The sequence below is a fragment of the Mustelus asterias genome, chromosome 18 (genome assembly GCF_964213995.1).
Source record: "Mustelus asterias chromosome 18, sMusAst1.hap1.1, whole genome shotgun sequence".
Classification (NCBI taxonomy): domain Eukaryota; kingdom Metazoa; phylum Chordata; class Chondrichthyes; order Carcharhiniformes; family Triakidae; genus Mustelus; species Mustelus asterias.
This window is the reverse complement of record NC_135818.1, coordinates 18,902,978-18,916,082: the sequence shown is the minus strand read 5'-3', so window position 1 is coordinate 18,916,082 and position 13,105 is coordinate 18,902,978.

The following is a 13,105-nucleotide window of genomic DNA, read 5'->3' as shown; positions in this document are numbered from 1 at the left end:
TATAATTTCCATACAATCCACCCCCCCCCACTCCCCCAAACCAACCCAAGTCAGTGTATGTCCATGTCATCCAGTAGCAATCACTGACAATTGTGACGCTGTCTTAACCACCTGCACCAATTATAGTGGAAAAAGCCTCGTACACTTGAAACACATTTGTACATTTACTTAGGAAACATCTGCCACCATTCACTGACCAATGAAGCAAAACAACCACAATGATCAAAAAATTACTCGCACGTTCTACTGTGTCACCTTACTGAATTGCCAACCAATGCATAAAAAAGTTAAAGTTTCCATGCATATACCATGCAAATGAGTATTAAGATCACATGATTAACAGTGATATCCATTCCTCAATTTTATTTACAAATCAGAAATGTAGTTATCCACATCTGGATTTCCAATGTAGTCAATAGCAAACATATTGGGCTGGAATTTCTGGCCCTGCTCACCCCAAGAATGGAAAATCCCACCCGAGGCCAGCGGATTTTTGCATGGTCTATGTCCTGCCTGCTACAATTCCTGTGACAAGCAGGATGGGAAAATTCCACCCATTGGCTCAATCCTGACTGAGTGTCAAAGTGTATCACAACATTTTACATGACAAAACAATTGCATAAACAGGCCATTTCAGAAACGTCACCCTAACTTGTTACGCCTCTGCACAGAAGGTTCTGAGTTCCAAATTGGCATCTGGCCCTACAAAGCTGCAGTAGCACTGGGGGAACTTTCATTTTTGAATGAAATATTACAATGGGCATCCTAGATAACAAAGTACGTATTGCAGAATTGTTACAGTGCAGAAGGAGGCCATTTGGTCCATGATTTCTATATCAACTCGTGAATGAACTTTTCACCTTATGCCTTTTCCCCATCACCCTTCAAATTGTTTCTTTTCAAATAATCATCAAATTCCCTCTTGAATGCCTTGACTGAACCTGTCTCCATCACACTCTCAGGCTGTGCATTTCAGACCTGAATCACTCACTGCATGAAAAAGTTTGTTCTCATTTCACTTTTTCTTCTTTTGCCAATTATTTTTAAACCTGTGCCCCTTTGTTCTCCATCGTTTCATGAGTGGGAACAGCTTCTCTCTGTGGCACCATTCAAAGAAAAGAACCAAGCTTCTCCCTTTTCTCAAGAGGCTTGAAATACAGGGATGTACAGAGTTTGAACCAGAAAATGCCTGCATCAGTTTTGGGTACCGGACCTCAGGAAAGATATGAAGAAACCTTCTTCTGGTCTGTTTTAATTCTCAAAACAGCCTGCTTCACATTTCACATTGGGTGGGATTATCCAGCTCTGAAGAACATCGTTGCGGGCAGGATAGGAAACTTTGCACATTCACCAGAATAATACCAGGATGTAATGGGTTAAATTATGAGGACCTGCATTGATAACCAGTTAAGCAACACCTTGATTTTAAAATTCTCAACCTTGCTTTCAAATCCCTCCATAACCCTGTCACTGTAATCCACCCAGTCGAATAACTCTCTGAGATGTCTGCCCTTGTCCAATCTTGGCCTCTTATGCTTGTTTGGATTTTAGTTTCTCCACCATTGATGGCCATGTCTTCAACTGGCAAGAAACCATAGCTCTGAAATTCCAATCTCAATCTGAATCTCTTTCCTTCTTTGGACAATCCTTAAAAGCCTACCTCTCTGTCCAAAGTTTTGAACATCTGACCTAATGTCTCCTGAGGTGCCTTAATGTGAAACATTGCTTGTTACTGCTCCTGTGAAGCACCTTCGGACATTTTACTATGTTAAAAGTGCCATATAAATGCAAGTTTCTGTTGTTATTCTGGTGGGACAACACAGAACAGGGGTGAACGATCTTAAGATTAATCATGGTCATTCAGAAATGAAACCAGGAAGCACTTTTAACACAGAGGGTAGTGGAAATCCGGAATACTCTCCTCAAGGTCTTTCAACACAGGATCACTTGAAACATTCAAGAATGAGAACAACAATTTTGCTGGGTTAGGATATTGAGGTTTGGAGCAAAATAGGGTAAATGAAGTTGGGATACAGATCATATATGAGAATGGTAGCATAGTGATTATGTTATCGGATGATTAAGGGCTGGACTAAAGATCCAGTGAGACAAGTTCAAATCTTATTGCAGTATCTGAGGAATTTAACTGCAGTTCATTAAATATAATCAGAAATAAAAAGCTGGTCTCCGTAATGGCAATCTTGAAACTACAAGATTATTGTTTTAAAAAACCCATCTGGTTCACTGATGTCTTCGAGTGAAGGAAACCTGCCATGGTCTGGCCTACATGTGACTCCAGACCCACAGCAATGTGGTTGACTCTTAAATGTCCCCTGAAATGGCCTACAAAGCACCCCACTGTATCTCCATAACTGGACAAAAATGTGCTGTCTTTGCCAATGATGTCACAACCTATGAATGGATTAGAAAATAAATGGAATGAAATAGAAAAAAAGGGCTCATGGGGCTGACCAACTTATTCCTGTTCACTCACATCACTGTAATGATTTTGTTACTGAGTTTCCATATTGCCTGCAGACAATGACCAATGCATCTCAAAAGTAATTTAATTTCTAAAGTCATTGCACATTGATTTAGGTTATCTTTATGCCCAATTTAGAATACCGTACTTTCCAATAAGGATAACAATGTTTAGGGAGGGTTCAGGGATTAGAGGATTACAACGGCATCAGACATGAGGAAAGATAGAAAGATGTTTCCACTGAATTTCCAAAGGGACTCTCTTGATCTGTAGCTATCATAGCTTTTATTGGAAGACCTGCCCAACCTTGGAGAACTGGTTTCATCAGCAGAGATGCCATGTTTCCAGGATTTGTGTGGATCTTCCTCTGTTGTCAGGGGAGACGATTGGGAGAATTCCCATGAAAACCTAAGGCCAATGTGTCACAGAACTGAACTTGATTTCATTGGAGGAAAGATTGGAGGGATTCGGGCTGTATTTGCTGTCAGAAAATCAGGTTTTTTTAACATTGAGGCAGCTGCTTGGAGCAAAGGGGAGAATGTTTTTCTCCCCTCACATGAGTGGAGATATAAAATTGGCTCAGGATGAAAGCAGCTAAGGTTTTGTTAATTAACCTTTTTCAAAAGTACTGGGAAAATATTGATGGATGAGAGGAGAAAATGAAGCAGCCTCAGGATATGGAGGGATATATTTATTTCTCAAGCTGTGACCACAGTGAGCAATGCATGTAACAATTGTTTGGTAGTACAAAACTTGAGTCTTGTTTGAAAAGCTCAAAACATAGGCTGGGATTTTCCGGCGATCCGAATGGCAGCGAGGGTGGAGAATCCTGTGGGGGTCCCAAAACGGTGGGATTTTCCTGATTGATTATCCCCACCCCTGAAATGGGTATCCTGACATTAAATGGTGGGATCCCCATTTGAATGGATTTAAATGCCAGTGTTAGAACTTTACACCTGACAGCCCACCCACCATCCATGGCAAATTGTCTATTCATGTCCGTGTGAACCATGACAGGTCCCACATGACATGCAGCTGGTGAGCAGAACCCGCCGGAAGCTCACAGGTGAGTATAGCCCCCTGAGGGAGAGGGTCATGCTCAGGCAATGCCTGGCACTCAGAGCCCATTCCACCAGCGTCTGCTGTGGGAAACCCCTTGTGTTTTATTTGTCCATCAGTTTAAAAATATGGTGAGAAAACCCACTAACATTTCCAGGGACTACCCTCCGCATGAGAAGACAGTTTGCCAAAAAATGGCAAAATTCCATCCATAGGCTGGTATTTTCCAGTTTTCTGGTAAGAGTTTTAACAACACCAGGTTAAAGTCCAACAGGTTTATTTGGTAGCAAATGCCATTATTTGCTACCAAATAAACCTGTTGGACTTTAACCTGGTGTTGTTAAAACTCTTACTGTGTTTACCCCAGTCCAACACCGGCATCTCCACATCATGTTTTCTGGTGACAGATGTGGGTCGCCATTGGCCACCAGTGGGATTTTCCGGCCTTGCCGAAGCTTATGCTGTTTTGCGCGGTTCATCCACTGCAGGGCCACCTTCATTGGGATGGGATTATCCAACTGGTGGGAAAGGCTGGAACCCGCCCCCCCCCCCCCCCCCCCCCCCCCCCCCCCCCCCCCCCCCCCCCGCCCCCCCCAAAGTGTCCAACATTAGATTTGCCTCTGCGATTGGCCAACATTAGCTATACAATCCTGATTACGCTAAGAATTACACTGAAACCAATTTAACATAATTGGTCACAGTGTGACTCACTTACATGTGCGAGAAGCCACATGTATTCGCACACTAGGCCTTGCCCTTTCAAGCAGAAAGAACATGTTCATGCACCACACTTTTTTCAACTAAACAAAAGCTGGGGGTGGGGGGTCAGCCATTCCCCGGCTCATTCCTCTTGGCAATGCCATAACCAGAGTCAACCTGCCTGGTTTGAATCTGAACAAAAAACCTGGCAGTTAACTTTCCTGCTGCATTTCTCATGGCAATTACTCTACCAATCAGAGCCCATTTGCCAACCACTCAAAACGATAAATTGTTGCTCCCTTTACTGTTGGTAATTTCTTGCGAGCTGTCCTGATAAGTGCAGGATGAAAAGCTTCAAAGTTTGTCTCTTTTTGCAGCAATCCAAGTAATGGTTATTTGAATTGTGCTAACTGTTGGTTTTCAAGTTCTGATGAAAGATCATTGACCTAAAACATTAAACTGTTATTCTCTCCACAGATGCTGTCAGACATGCTGTGTATTTCCAGCATTTTTTTGTTTTCATTTCAGATTTGCAGCATCTGTAGTATTTTGATTTGGATTAGTTTAAATCCTGCCCTCGCACTATTAGGGCATTGGTCTCAGCCATGTTGAACAGGTCTACCTTGCTCCCAAACTGGTAGTAATGGCCCAAGAACCTGAAATTCTCCCTCCAGTTTTATCCTACTATTGACAATAGTGACTAGCATCAGTCATTGGGCATAATCCAGCGACATGTACCTCTGAACTCTTGCTCTTTAACTTCCTCCCAAGCTCTCTGATCTCAGGATCGCAACCCTGTCCTTTCCTTTGCCATTGTTTCTCTCATGGACCACATTCTGCTGACCCCTTCAGTCAGCTCAATACCCTTTCTGTGATAGCCTTTTCTTTGGCATCAGGGAAGTAACACATGATGTGGGACTCATGTTGACAGTTGTATAAACGTCTGTCTATCCCATGACTATTGCATTCTTTGTGACCACTGCATTTCTGCTCTTTTGTTGTGCCACACTATGCAATCGTTTGCCTCATAGTGCCATCAAGGCAGCCCACCATCAGCCTCGTAGGTATTCAGCACTAAAAATCAATTAAGGCACAATCTCAGAGGATTCCCGTGCTAACCGGCTTTTGTTTCCTTGCTGAATGGCTCTTTCTGAACTCTTGTCGGCTGTTGGATCAAACATCTCGGGGAACCCTCAGCCTCCCACATGATCTGTGTTAATCCAGCACTCCTCAAACCTCAGATACTCTGTGCTTGTCTTCAAGGCACTTTCTGCACATGTGGTTATCCAGGACAGAGGAAATATCCCAGAGCTGCCACATGGAACAAGAATTGCAATGAATGTGCTGCAGCCATCCTATCATGATTCAATTATTTGCGTATACCAGATTTTATTTAATGCAATTCTGGTCCCTTTAATGTTGGTAGCCTCTATTTCAGTGGTGGGCAACCTGGGGCTGGGGGGTAGTGGCGTGGTCCATCAGGGTTCTGTGGCCCCAAATACATTTTGTTGACAGTTGTTCACATGCATGTTTGCCACATTCCACTAATTTCTGTCCATGTGGTTTATTCCTGACCAGTATGACTGAAGTGATATGTATGTAAAACCAGGGCATGTGAAGTGACGTGTGTGCTGACTTCAACACACAACATTGACAGGGAGAGCTGTGCGCTCCCTCTACGACCAATAAAAGCATAAATATTTATTTTGTTTTTATGATTTGAAGTTGATGACAGTTCTATTAATAATGAATGATTAAGCATTTTCTACAACTTATGAAATATTTGGCGTGTATTAAACTTATTCATGGGGTCCATATGCTCAATTTCAACCTTGGAACCGATTGAGATGAAGAAGGCCACTCATGCGGCCCACTCACTAGCCTAGTCTGCCTATCATTGCTCAATTTAATTTTAAATTTTATTCCCTTAGACTTAATTATTCTGATTAATTAATATATTTGCTTCTTCATTGTTGCTTTTTGGTTTAAAGTACTTAACATGTCCTTACCCCTCCGCAATGAATTTCCACACTTAAAACTTTCTTTGCTGCTCTGTTTAGCAGATTCACCATCTGTGTGCATTTTGATACAATAAAGTTCACGATGATACACTGGAGTTTAAACTGATACATTAGAATTTGTATTGACACATTGGAGTTTGTAATGATACACTGCCGTTTATATTAATACAATAGTTATTTATCTCCTTCATCAGGCAGCCTACATTTTTTACTTACACACATGCTGCACTCAATCCAATCCATTGAACAGACTGAGGTTGATAGGCTCATTGTAAACCATGTTTGTTTTGAAACTGTAACTATTTACTGTTGCTGTAAATTGTAAGTGTTACGGCATAAACATAACAGAATTTCCACTCACTCAGCAGAATGAATTTGAATGAGGATTGAAGAAACATTAAAAATTATAGGCTAAAGCTGCCATTTGCTCCATTGAGTCTGTGCCAAGTGTTATTCGTTTATATCGGCCCACTTTACAGAAAAATCAAATCAAGTACAGTAGCATTTGGAGGCTTCAATAAACACATTTAATAATCATCTCCCACAGTACTTTTTTGTAGAATAAATTGCATTTATGAGGGTACCATTAATGTTGTAAAGCATGCAAAGGCACCAGAATCATCCTCCTCCAGGGTACCATGCCCTGGGCTTCATCCAGGATGATGCTTGGCAAAGTACTGCAATGGTTTGCCATTGCCTTCTGCAGTGGCTGATCCAGAAACTGTACCGCTCTTACTGCTTGCTATCAGGCACATTGTAAGGATTTATTGGCTGATAATTATTCTGTTTGGCCATGTTATTCTGTTGTCATCAAGTCCTGAAGTGGGACATCAACCAGAGATTCTGGCCCAGCGATAGGGTTGCTACCCACTACACCCAGAAGTAGACTTACACTTTTGGGGCCCGCACTCTGCCTCCATGCTGGGGACCCCCTTAACGTCATAGCCCACCCTCTCCCTGGTGATGTCAAGACCCACCCAGCAGTGATGTCAGGCCTTGTCCCAAAAGACAACAGCCCTACCCCCAAATGACATATTTGCCCCTGACCATGCCCACCCTCAGCTCTCAATGCAAGCCACAAAAATACAGTAATGTACACAAATTACTGCCTCAGTGCTTTTTAATTATGAAAACAAGCCTGTAATTGATTAATTCAATTCAACAATGCAAGCCACAAAAATACACAAATGACAAATCGCTGCTTAACTACTTTAGTGCTTTTTAACTTATGAAAACAAGTCTGTAAATTGATCAATTGAAATTCAAGCCTACCTGTTGTCAGCATGATGGTAGCGATGGTCAATATTGTCGTGCTCATTCAACGGCCTCGCTGTTCTCCTGGCTCACTGGTTGCCTGACTTGTTATTTGGCCTCCTTACCTCACCCTCAGCTTATTTCCCAGCCCTCTTCAGTCCTGCTGGCTTGATCAAGTTGCCCCATTGCTCCCTTTGATGACCACTGGCACCTCCTTGGTCAACGTACCTCATGTCTGCTCAACAACAACCTTGGGAAACATGCTCACTCACTCTCTGGCTGCCTCACCTGCTGCCTGGTTGGCCTCCTCACCTCGCCTCAGTTCATTGCCCACCAGCACTTTCAGCCTTGCTGCTTGCCTGGTCAAGTCACCTCTTGCTCCCCTCGACAACCATAGGTGCCTCCTTGGCCCTCACATCTCACCTCTGCTTAGCCTTTGGAAATGTGATGGCTGCCTTGCTTGCTGCCTGGCCTAACCTCGATGTGGAGATGCTGGCGTTGGACTAGGGTAAACACAGTAAGAAGTTCAAAGAAGTACTTTCACAGTAAGAAAGCTGAGCCGCTGCTGCTTTAAAAAATATTTTTAGAGATCTTCATTACTGCTACTCTCTCCTCTAAAGTCACCAAACTCTCAATGGTCTTGAACCCTGTTTTCCTGCTCTAAGGGGTCTCCACCAATCAGAGCTCAAGGTTGCTCTGCATTGGTTGCTGATAGGCTCATTTGTATTTCTTGAGCCCAATCAGCAAATTCAGAGCTTTCAGACTGTGGTCGTCCAAAGCCACCGGCCAGCATGGGGCCACTCATTGGTCAGGGCCCTGTGCCTAGGCATGATGTGTTTCATTGTAAGTCCACCTCTAACTACGCCACAAGACTTCCTTCTACTGGACAGCAGTGTTAGCAAACTAATGTTTTGGGGCCACACATTAGGAAAGGTTGGTCAAACATTTGGCCACAGAGGTAAGTGTTAAGGTGCATCAGAGAAACAGGTAGAAGGGCAGAGAAGTTTAGGAAGAGAATACCAGGTACTAGGGCTGGGGCATCTGAAGACATGGCTAATGGTGGTAGAGCAAAGAAAATCAGGAATGCATAAGAAACCAGAATTGAAAGAGCACAGCAGAGGGTTGGGAAAGGTTACATAGTGGATGAAAAATAATACTGCAAATAATTGTCAGGATTTTTTCGAATGTGCAACTTGATCAGACTCTTAATCAGCCATGCTGCCTTTTAAAGTTTGCACGAGAGCCCCCTGAGACAAATGCTAGAGCAGTAGGCACTTGAAGACATGGCTTTGTTCATACGGTCATAGAACAATACAGCACAGAAAAGGCCATTCAGCCTATCGTGGCTATGCCATCTCTTTGAAAGAGCCACCCAATTATCCTCATTTTTGTTTGCTTTCCCTTGAGAACCATACATTTTTACACTTCAAGTATTTACCCAATTCCCTTTTGAATTTTAAGCTTGAATCTTCTTACGTACCCTCTCTAGTACATTCCACAGCACAATAATTTGCTCAATTAAAAAATACATCTTCATCTCCCACTCCCGATTCTTTTGCTACTTACCTTAAACCTGTGTCTTTTTGTTATCACGAGAGACAGTTTCTCCTTATCTACTCTTGTCAAAAATCTTCATGATTTTGAAAACCTCAATCAAATCTGCGGTTTACCTATTCTGCCATAAGGAAACCAACCCGGCTTATTCCAGCTCCTCCGTAACTAGAACCTATAATCCCTGTACCATCCTTATAAATCTCCTCCAAATACTTTATATACCCGTATCATCCTTTTCAAAATGTGATGCAGTAGGCAACATGGTGGCTCGTCTGACCAAACCACGTTGGAGGCCCCACATCAGTCTGCTAGTGATGGAAATACCTCCTCTAATGAAGTCAGAGGTGAGAAGGGGCTGATGATCACAACCGCTGGCTGTGGGAAAGAACTTAGCTCATTAATGCAGCTGTTTAATGAATTTAAACCTGATTTCAACACAATTTAGTGTTCCTCTGCAACTTAATGTAAGCCCCATGGCTGTCCTGTGGCTGTTGAAACCCGCCCAGTGCAAACTGAAGGTTTTAAAGGGGTTTGCCTGAGCTAATGTGACTTTGGAGCTGGCCTGTATTAGAATTGACTTGAATCCAGGCAAAATACTCTGGAGGTCGAAGGGACTGATTTGAGGTGTGAAAGGGGTGGAGCCTCTCACACAGAACTGTCCTTTGCTGTCAGAGGGCCAGGCACTTAAAATGGCCACCCTCACTGAAGGAGCAGAGGTCTAGCTCTTAAAGTTGCAAGGCAAGAGGTCACTTTACAGGGATTTACAATGGGATTTATACTCAGTAATGCTGAAAACACTTTCATTTGAAGGTGACTGCAATGCGCGTGAACACAACAATACAGAGGCAGCATAACAGGCTCCTCAGTAGCAGTTGGAATAGGAAGTGCAAGACCAAATAGCCAGGCACAAGGACAAGATGCACATATAAACATAGAAACTGGAAGCAGGAGTGGGCCATTCAGCCCTTCGATGACAGTGCCTCACCCAAACTATAGTGTTCTGCAATAGGCTGAATGACCTACAAATGGCTGAGAGGCAGTGACAGAGTTGACTCTGCTTCTCTTGCGAGACTGTGACTGAACGTTTTGCCCTAATGTAGGCCGACCTTCACCCAAGGGTTATGGTGGAAACTTCATGCTTGTCATGAATCGCTGGGACCTTCCAGGTTTCTTCCAGGGCTGAACTGGGAACCTGTGAGAAATATCCCAGACAGCCACTCATTGCTGCTTGAAGGAGGTCACAGATGCTCTTTTTAAAAGCTTTAGCTTTATAAAATATTGGATGAATGAGGACAGTCAGTCTTAGCGGTCCATGGGTTTTGCAGCCACGCTAGATTTTCCAGGTGCTACTACTACATGGTGTGATTGTCAAGGAACCCTTAGACCAACTAGCTGCTGTCAGCAACTCTTTAAACATGCAGAGGGAGTGAGAGACAATTGGAAATAAAGTTTTCAGATGTGTTCCAGATTTCCAGGCATCCTATGATGGATCCTTGGAGATTGGGGATATCCTTCCCATTCCTGGCTCATGATACCTGTGAGAAACCTGCACAATGATGCCAAAGAAAGGTACAATGCCCACACGAGCCACCATGGAGCAGATTATTGGACTACTGAAGATGCATTTCTGTTGTTTGGACTGGTCAGGAAGAACTCTTCAGGATATCCTAGAGAGGGTCCCTACACAATCTAACTGTACAAAAGGGAGAAAGCCTGAATCCTGATGAGGAAGGGGCGGCACAGCCCTCATCTCATGGTGAGGATGAGGAAGAGGAAAAGATGGCTATGGGAGAGGGACATCATCATCAACAGGATGCAGATGCCAGAAGGATGGAAATCAATGCAAGGGAGGCAGAAGAAAACCATATCCTCACTTGATTCCTGTGCCCTGTTATGAAATGAAGGCCAGCCGGGCAAAGGTCTTCCTTGGTCACCATTGGCATCAAATGCTATTCATGTACATATCACGCGTAGTCTTGCTGACCTGATGCTCACACCCGTTGAGGCAGCCAAGCACCATGCCCATTGCAGACTCATTGATGATAATGTTTAAGTGTCCATCTCAAAATGTTGAAGAGTTTTGTGGCACAGTGGTCTCCAGCATCTGAGGTTGACTTTGAGCCTGCTGCACTTTGTGTTCCATGGCCTGTGGTGGCTGTGGCAGCTGTCCACTCTGTGGTGCAAGCTTGAATGGACCTGGGCAAGTAGGAAGCTCCTGAACCAGTGTAGGAGCCTCCAATGTGGCTGTTGCCACTGGAGAAGTTTGGGTACTGGAAGAGGAAGTTGGGAGCTATTGGTAGTTCTCAGAGTAGCATGAGAGGTACCCTTAGGTTTTTCAGCCAGCGGCTCCTCACTCCTCTCAATGTAGAATTGCACCTCACCACTTCCCACAGATGGAGGGTGCTGATGGCGGGATGTTCAGGGACACGTCCATCTCTCACTGATCCATTGCAACACTCTGGTTGTGCCATTTATGATGGTCTGCAGGTTCACACTAACACCTGTCATCCACTGTGTGGCCTCCTGGGTAGGCCTCTTTGTGATGGTTGCCAATCTCTCCAGGGAAGAAGCAATGCACAGGCTCATCTGAGACATGGCAGAGGTCAGGGCCTGGGTTAACTCTGCCTTTGCTTGTGCATGCCTGCTCAATTCAACAGATTTTCTCATCTGTCTCTTTACCTCTAGCAGGCTGAGTATGTTTCTCAACAGAGGCCCATTATCAGCCTGGGCACAGTATGGGCCTGACCTCCAACAGACCTTCAGCCATCAGTTGGCTTGGCTGTCAGCCTACATCATCTCTGATCTGAGTTGATACGTGTGCACCTACTGCACCAGATGAGTACGTCTGTGCTGGTGCTTGGTGAAGGGGAATAATGTGATGGTGCGCCCTCTGAGACTGGACCGCTCACATCATCAGAAGAGATGGTATGAGGCTCGCTTGTGGGTTCCACTGGCACACCATCTGGCGTTGTTCCTATCAAGAAAGGACAAACATGTTATAATGAAGCACTGACCATGGGTGCAGTGCTCTCCTATCCAGTGCAAGTCAATGTGTGCATGGTCCTCACTCTCCATGTCAGACACTCTAATCTTTGTATCCAAAACCAAATGACCTTTTCCACTAGTAGGCCAGCTGCTCCCTCTGCGGTGACAGAGGATGAGGTTGAAGGGGTCACAGGCTGAGGGAACTCAAAGGAAGTGGACAATCTCAGAGTCCTGAGAGGATGACCCAGGGATGTCCAGCAGCTGCTCCTCTGCCCTTTGGGCGCCCAACGGGAAAGGGAAGGGTCTCCTGGAGGGACGGCAAAAGTGCCCCCTTTACCTCTCGTGCTACAACTGCATGAACTTCCCCATGGCAATGGAGATGGAGTACAGGTCTACATGCATCTCTGGCTGAAACTGGGCATTATTCTGGACCAGGGTCTCGATGACATCCGCCATTTTCCACATAGAGACCTTTGAAGTGTGCACATGTGGGCACCACATCATTAGAGAGAAGGTAGACAAGCTTGTTTGACTTGTGTGCCTCTCTGTTGAGGCTTCCAACAACTCTGCTTGATGTTGCCCTGCCACTTGCTGACTCTCCAACATTAGTTGGAAGGCCGATTGGACTTATCATTGGACTTGAAGCTCACCGGTGCTTCTTCCCCGCAGTCCTCTGAGTGTTGCCTCCTCCTGTTGTGCTCATGTGTCTATACAGTGACCATTAGATCGTGAGACCCACTGAGGTGTGTGCTCCTGAGCTGGTGGAGGGTGCAACTGAGCACTGTGATGCCTCTATAGGTATGGAGCTCTCTTCTTCTGCTCCCTCCAAGCTCACCTCTGGCTGTGGTTGGGGCTGAATCTCAATGGGGAGTCCTTCTCCTCAGACCTTGGTCTCTTCTTGGAGGCATCTGTAAATGAGAAAGGAGAGTGCAAGTGATAATATCAGCTGCCTCCATCATTCAACTCTCAGGTTTGCACTGAATGGATGAATCCTTCCAGGGTGGATGCATAAGGCCGAGCTTTCCCTGGCTAATGGCTTTGTCGTGCTCAA